Below are 8,910 nucleotides of genomic sequence, written 5' to 3'. Positions count from 1 at the left end.
ACAGTTATTGGACTTTTCAATTATGCTGAAGAAAGCGGTCAAAATTGTGATCGAACTACTTCGGCGAAAAAGGGGCGTGGGAAGGGGGCTAGCTGCCCTCCAATCTTTTCGGTAGCTTAAAAAGGTCAATAGAACTTTAAATTTCCGTTCGAATGCGCCCTCTCTGGATATTCTGGGATCACTGGTTCGATACGATCAATTCTGCAAAAAAAAACCAAAAAAACGTGATCTTTCTTTTGGCAAACAACGTAAAATTCCACATTTTTGAAGACGGAAGCTTAGAACCTCTACGACAGGGTTTTCTGATATTCTGAATTTGATGGTATAATTTTCATTAAGATTCAATGACTTTAAACGGGTGTTTCCCCTTTTTTTTCGAAAATCAGGCAAATATTCTCAAGCTCGTACCTTTCACTAGGTAAAATTAAACTCAATGAATCTTACATATTTGGAATCAGCATAATAAGCCAATTTTTTATATATCTATTGATATTAAAATTCTGTTTATAAGAATTTTGGTTACTATTGGGCCGCATCGCTCCTTACTTACAGCTTGTTATCAAGAACTGTTTGACAACCTTGAATACTAACGAATATTGATCGACCATTTTATTATAAGCATCTTGTTGTTTGATTTTTTTTTAACTGCTTATTTGTTTAAATCAGAGGTTCCTAAACTTATTTTTTTTATCTGATAGACCTCTTTCGAAATTTCACTGGATCCTCTTTCGTTCTGGTGGATCCCTTGCAGCTAAGTTTCTACCATGTTCCCGAAACTCGACAAAAAATGTGAAAATTAGAACTAATTATTGCAATTTTTGTTGCGGTTGAGTTCCAATCACAAATTAGCAGTTTTTGAAAAAGAAAGTGAAAATTGATTGGTTATTTGATTAATGGATTTGGATGTGAGTGGATGTCAAAAAGTTTAGTTGGCAAGTAAAAAAGGGGATTTCATCCTACTTTGCTTTATTTGCCATCTACTCATAGCAAAAGAAACCAATCAATTCTCACTTATCTTCTTTAGAAAACTTCTCATTCGGAATGACAAAAATAAGTAGAAATACAATATTTTCTTGTACTGTATTTATTCAAATACATTAGTTATTACACTATTAGTCACTATTGCTTTCATATTACATTGTAACATGATAACAGTTATAATATCATTAAAATTAAACATCAATAGCATAACGTAACTTCTACAATAACAATCACAAAACAGTCCTAATTTTAATGACAGGAACATACTAGATGGATAAATTATCAATATTTGGCTTCAGTTTCATTAGGGATAACTACAAATCTCCCCGTTCTGTGATATTCAATCTGCTCCTTTTTTTGTTAAAAGGTTTGTAACGAAACTAAAACTTTTTTGACAAGATATGACGGGGGAAATGCTATCAAAAGCCTTATCACATTTCCCCACAGTCAGGATATTTTTTGGGTATCTCTGCGCATAGCCAAAATATTTGATACCATCTTTTAAATTTCTCCTTCAGATCCTAATTAGTGCTAAGATCCAGCTCCTCTTGTAGTATCATATTTTCCATCTCCATTTCATCATATGAATTTAAGATCCATGGTAGTATTTCCTTTGTCAGAATATCTTCAAATCTGAATTAAACATATGTCTGAACATCCTCATCAGGGAATCTACCCGTGACAAGTTTGAAAGCAAGGGAAATTCCTTCAAATTCATACATGCCAATTATCCAAAAAAGGCTGAAATTACACCCTTTTTTTTTTTTTTTTCTTCTTTTTATCGAGACTGCCCTTTTGGAATTGTAAGTTAATAGTACTAATTTTTTCTGGAAAAAACTGTCAAATATATTTCTTTTAAATCTGGATCTATACTTTCCAGAAACTTTAAAACTGACTCAAAGATTGAGTGAAATCGTTTTAAACATGCACCTTTCTTATCGCATTTTTACAATTAAGAGTTGCTGTGCTTCTTCAGATATTACCAGCCTACATCGATAGGTGAAGTCAAGCCAAAAATTCAGCTCTTCACTATCCAAACTAGATAAATATTCGTGGCCTTTGTTTATAAATTGTGGATCCCTCTTTTTTTATTACGCCAATATAGACCTCCGTCAAGTCTCACATAGACCCCTAGGGGTCCACCTAGACCACTTTGGGAATCACTGGCTTAAATAAATATATTTTGGGCTTATTAATAAAAAAGAAATTCTGATTTGTAGTTTAAAAATAAACTCAAAAATAGGACGTCAAGAGTCAATGCAGTTAGATTTGTTTGCTGTTCGGGTTCCCTTGGTTCTGAAACTTTAATTGAGGTATCTTCATGGCCTGAAATTTCACCTGATCAACATAAAAAAGAATGTTTTGCACTAAAAATTACACAATCACATTTTTTTCCAAACATTTACTGTTCTTAACAAGCTCCCCTTCGTCCTTTCAAGGCAAAACTAAAATCTACATAATGTTTCCGTTCAATACTCCCTCAGCACCTTTTCGAGATCCCAGATGGAAATTGAGAGTTGTGATTTAGTTCAATATCCCCCTCAAAATTCCCAGGCAGTTTCAGCCTAATACCTTTATCCGTTCATTAGGTATTATAGATACAGCACTTTGACCACCTGCATGAACATAGTGTCTTTTGATTCAACATTCCCTGAAAGTTTCAACTTAATACCCATAGGCGTGCTTGATATATTTCAGATACACCTATTTGACATCCCTGTCAAATACATATAAACATACATATAGTGTCTTTTGATTTGGTTCAATATGCCCCACAACATTCCTTGAAAGTTTCAATTAGAAACCCTTAGCCATTACTGAGAAATTGCAGACCTATGACTTTTTGACAAGCTAGATGCACATAGAATTTTTCGATTTCAGTCAGTTCTCCTTACAAAATTCTCTGGAAGTACCAACTTAATACCGTTGGCCTTCCTGAAACATTGCAAACACCCTTTTGACAACCTGGATGCATAGTGTCTTGATTTAGTTATGAATTCTCTTCAGCATTCCTCAATAATTTCAACTTGATACACGCTTCCATTTCTGAGATACTGCAGATACTTCCTTTTGACAACCTGGACACACAGCGTTTCTTGATTTGGTTCAAAATACCCCTCAATATTTCCTAAAGCTTTCAACTTGATACCATTAGTCATTCAAAAGATATTACAGATGTGTCCTTTCGACCACTTGAACGCCCATAGTCTTTTGATTTAATCCAACATGTCCCTGAATATTTCCGGAAAGTTTCAACTTGATACCCTTAGCCATTCAAGAGCCGTTACAGATACGTCCTTCTGGCAGCCTGAACACACAAAGTTCTTGGTTTAGTCCAACATTCCCCTCAACATGTCCTGAAAGTTTTGACCTGCACTCTTAGATGTTCGTAAGATATCGCAGAGACACCCTTTTGACAACCTGGATGCACATGGTGTCTTTTGATTTGTTTAGTATCCCCTTCAGCTTCCCTTGAAAGTTTCCACTTAATACACTAAGCTGGTCCCAAGATATTGCATATATACCGTTTCAACAGCCTACACACAATTAAAGTTTTTTTTTTTTTTTGACCAGTATTCCCTTCAGGATCCCCTTAATAGCCTTAGCCGTTCCTGAGATATTGCAAATGCATCCTTTTGACAACCTTGGTGAACAACTGGGTTATATTTTGTTTTAGATCCCCCCGACAGGCCCTGCAAGTGTCAACTTAATACCCTTAGCCAGTCCTAAGATATTAAAAATGCACCTGTTTCACAACAGTAGTTCAACATGCCTTAAAAGTTTCAGGTTAAGGCCCTTAGTAGTTCCTGAGGTATTGTAGATACGACTCTTTGACAAACTACATGTAAATAGTGTCTTTTGATTTAGTTCAACACACTCCTAAAACATTCCTTGAAAGTTTCACCTTAATGCCCATACCATTCTTGGAAACCCAGAATCAAACATAAAAATCTATTGGTAAACAACAGGCAACTTACACATTTTATTGTCCTTGCCTCAGGGGCTGTGGGGGAAAGGCTTATGTGAAAGAAATTCCCATGACACTTTAACTTATCCTTCGAAAACCCATAGGCATAGTAAGACACAGAGGGACTATGCTTTCTAAAGGCCATTTGCACTTTACTGAAAACAAAATACATTTTCAATGTTTTCCCTTTTCTAATGTTAATAAATCCAAAATTACTGAGACTTTCAAAAATGAATATTAATATATATTAAACTTTAAATCTACATTTCATTGGTCCTTTTCAGTAACGTTTGTTATTATGCCAATTTCCTTTTTTCTTTTTGTTTGTTGATGTTATGACAAATTGAAACAAACGGCTAAAAATAAAAGTTTGTTTCCAGTAAAGCGCAAATGATGTTCTAGTCTTCCGAAAAGATAGGGGGCGTTGGCACACCTCCTTTTCGTCGTAGTTTTCGTCCGTTTTAATTTCCACTTGATTATTTATTGTAATTTCTGTTCGATCTGGGTTTGACTTTATTTCCGCCCGTCTTAGGTTTAATGCTCTTTACTTTTCTTTGAAAAACTTCTTTTTTGGAAAAGATTTTTAAGATAAATATTTGAGGAGCGCTATTGAGCTGCCAATGATTCAAAATAGGTAAAATTCATTAAGTTTGAAGTTACCCACCAAAACCCACAAGCTTAAGAAAATTTTCAGATTTTTCAAAAGTAACAGAAAACCCCATAAATACATGTGATACGGATTAAATTAAACCATCAATTTCATCATATCTGAAAACTCTGTTACAGAGGTCTTGGGCCCCTATTTACAAAAATACAAAACTTAGCAGTTTTCTGAGAATAATGAACACATATTCATGTTTATTTATTTATTTTTCCCAGAGGAGATTGTCTACTACTAAGGCTAAGGGTATTAAGGTGAAAATTTCAGGGAGTAATGAGGGGGCGTTGAATTATGTCAAAATATGCTATGTGTTTGCAGGTTGTTAAGAGGGCACATCAGCAATATCTCAGGAACGACTTAGGGTATAAGTCAAAATTTTCAGCACATGCTGCAGGGGATGTTGAACTAACCAAAAGGCACTATGCAAACTACTACTACTATCACTACTAATACTACTATAATTAAGGCTAAGGACAATAAGCCGAAACTTTCAGTGAATACTGAGAGGAATGTTAAATTAAATCAAAACATACTATGCACATCAAGGTTGTCATAAAGGCATATGAGCAACATCTCAGGAACAGCATGAGGTATTAACTTGGAACTTTCAGGGCATGTTGAGGGGGATTTTAAACTAACCAAAAGCCACTATGCATACAACTACTATTGGTACTACTACTGCCACTAATACTACATAATTGAGGATAAGGATATTAAGGTGAAACTTATAGGAAATGTTGAGTGGGAATGTTGAACTAAATCAAAACACACTATGTGCAGGTATGTTTTCAAAAGGGTGCACCAACAAAATCTCAGGAATGGCTTTGAGCATTAAACTAAAACTTTCAGGGCATGTTGAACTACCCAAAAGGGTCCATTGTGCCTACTGCAACTACTGCCACTACAAAGGTTAAGGTTATAAGGGTGAAACTTATAAGGAGTGTTGAGGGGGTTTTTAACTACATCAAAATAACCTACACTAAGTGCATATAGATTGTCTAAAGGGCATATCAGCATTATATCAGGAACAACTTAGGATATTATATCCAAAGTTTCAGGGCATGTTGAACCAACCAAACGACAATATGTGCATACTGCTACTACATTGACTACTGGGCTGTGAACGCCACTACTTGACACTACTTTCAACCTTAGCTACTTTTGACTGTGACTGCACATACATACGGCTGCGACAACTTCCGACTACAGCTAATTACAATTTTGACGCTGGCTACTTGCAACAATGGCTAATTACGACTTTGAATACTTGCAACTACAACTACTTACAACAGTAACTATTTGTGACAGCGAATACATGCGACTGATGTTTACAAGGCATAGGTGGTGACAAGGCGTTACACCTGTTTGTGGTAGTTTCTTTTGTAATTTCTGTTTGATTTGGGTATCACTTCTTTAGTGATAATGATTTATGTACGTTTTACACTTGAATTACTATTTGACTTAATTTCCACTCATATTCAGTTTAATGTAGCCTAATTTTTGATTATTTTTTTTTCAAAAACATCTTTTGTGTAAAATGTGTTCTTTAAAAATAATCATATTTTCATCCATATAAATGGATACATATGGATGAACATAGAATGGAATGTGAAGTATGAAAGATGAAGGGAAGAAAACTCTGCTCAATTTGTGCCTTGCTTGAAACAGAATTCTGCAAGGTTTTTCCAATCTATACAATTGGAGTCATAAAGTAGTCCATTGCTCCCTCCCCACCAATACCCTCCTTCTCCTCTTAAATCCAGCTTTTCAGTAAAAAGCCAAGCATGATCCACTGTTTGAACCAGAATTGCCCAAGGACTTGCAGTTTTTTCACCAAATTACAGAATTGGCACCACTGACATATTTAGCACAAAGGTACCTCATTGCACCTCATTTCAACAGGAATCATGCAAGAATTTTCTATCTCCATGATAAAATGCCAGTGACCTGTCCAAAAATTCTGACACCATCCTTGCCCCGACCCACACCCAATGTTTTAGTATAATGAATGGCAGGTTGCAACTATTTGAATTGGAATCATACAAGGCCTTTCAATATTTATGATTATAGAATCAAAGTGGCCCAGGAGCTCCTCCAATAGCCACCTTCTTCAAACAGTTTAGAACCAAGGAAGGCATTTGCGCCTTCTTTGAACAAAATCCTACAAGGATTTGTATTTTCTAAGACTAAGATTGGATGTCCAAAGTGGGCCCAAGAACGTTCCAAGATTGTCCCTCATCATTCCTCTGATTCCTGACGTTTTGAAGAAAGATGCCCTTGTTCTGCCTAATTGAAATCAAAACGCGCAATGATGTTCAATTTATAGAGCTTTAGGCATAAAACGGGTCAATAGCCCCTTGACCACCCCTCCTCCATTTCCAAATCCCAGCAACAAATCTGTTTCTTTTATCTCTTCTTGGCTGAAGGTACTATCTCAAAAGTTTCAAGGAGAGCTAAGGAATTTCAAATAAAGATCAAGGAGGAGCCATAGGCTGCATGCAACCATACTGACAACCCCCATTGACCCAATATATTTGCAAAATAAATTTCACTCATTAACTGAAAAAGGAAACCTACCTATATTTCTGTTGAAAAGCTAAGAATGCAATTACTGTTGGTGGGTCCAGACTTTGTGTCTTAAATCATACAGATTCAGAATTCTCATATTATACTGGTTCAGATTAGGAGTCATATGTATACATAGGTCTAGGCGTTTATCCCCCCCCCCAGGAAAAACACCCCTGTGGAAGATACCCCCGTGGCTGGTTGGTTTCCAATCACTTTTGACTTATAAAAAAGGACTAAAAATCTCAATCTCTGATTGAATGAGCATCCTCTGAAGTTTCTACAGCCATAACGTGGAGGTGGGGATGAGGAAGGGGCAGCTCCCCTCTTATACAGAATAAATTCTACTCATTTTGGGGGTCTGATGCTACTCCTTACTTTCATAATAAGAGCGTAGACCAGAAATATTCACAGAAATCCAGAGGGATTAAATATCAATTTCACTTTTTTTATGTTTTTTCTTAAGTTATTTTGCCCCCCTCCTAAAAAAATAACCACCAAAACAAATGTCTTGAAAACAGCCCTGGAGATTATATATTAATTTCTACTTCCACCCTTCCTTTGTCTCTTTCTTGGAACTAATTCTGTATTTATCTTATTAAGGCTCAGTGACAGTTGGGATGTCTCCCTCCCTAACTGGCCAAAATATTTTTAAGGTCTAAACAAATTTCACTGTCTTAGTTAAATTCTCTGATGTTTACAATTTCAAACATTTGCATATAAGGAGCTTTAAAGGAGTTCTATCATTGTTTAATAGTTTCCAATTTTTCCAATTAACAAGGCAAAAAACAATAAAAATTGATAGCTTACAGCTGAATCCTATCATCAAGGCCAATTCACAAGGCTTCTTGCTAATCATCTACAAAAGCTGATAATTTAGGAAGAAGAAGTATTTCCAGATGATTAGAAATTGTGCATCATCACACCCTTGTTCAAGAAAGTAGATATTTCATTGATTCCTCATCCAATACTCTTTCTAAGCATAATCCGGGTTGCAGCAGTAACTAGCAACCTAGTAAGAGATGATCACGTCCAATGTTAAGAAATATAATAACACATAACTCTTAAAATATAGTCAAATCAAAACAAAAAGTATACCATTAGAACCACCTTGTCCGAAACCCCTCGGAGACTTTCGATCCCTTGGCTTCAAAAGCAAGGGAAATATATTGGCTTGAAAACCAAGAAAAGTGGCAGCTACTACAGTATTCTGCCTAAGCGGCATCTTTTTTTCTTTTTTTTTCTTTCTTAATTTCTTTTCCACATATAGCTTGGCACTGGAACATCGTAGAGTTTTTCAATTGCTCAATTTAAAGAAAACTGATGGGGTTAGAAACCTTTTGTATTAAACAAAAAATAGTTTTTTAAATATAATCAATTTTTCTGCTAAAACTGCATTTTTATGGCAAATCTTGATGAATGCCAGCTATCCTAACCACTAGTTACAAGCACGTATGCTTACCATTGTACCATCGGAGACTTATGAAAAATAAGTTACATATAAGGAATGATAATAAATGCGTTAATCCGGGAAAACTAGTCAGATAAAAACAAGAAGTATATAGAGTTGTTCAATGGATCATTTTGAAGGAAATTGCAAAATCCAGTGCTATTTGTGTTTAAAAAATATTTTAAAAATAGAATCAATTTTTCTACTAAAAACTGCACTCTGCTTTTTTTCCACTCAGATAGCTGGGCATTGGAAAATCCGTGCTTTTGTGATTAAATAATAGAT

The sequence above is a fragment of the Artemia sp. Qi Xiang Cuo genome, chromosome 21 (genome assembly GCF_049724085.1).
Source record: "Artemia sp. Qi Xiang Cuo chromosome 21, ASM4972408v1, whole genome shotgun sequence".
Taxonomy (NCBI): Eukaryota; Metazoa; Arthropoda; class Branchiopoda; order Anostraca; family Artemiidae; genus Artemia; species Artemia sp. Qi Xiang Cuo.
The sequence above is the reverse complement of the archived record's forward strand: the minus strand, read 5'-3'. Positions refer to the sequence as shown.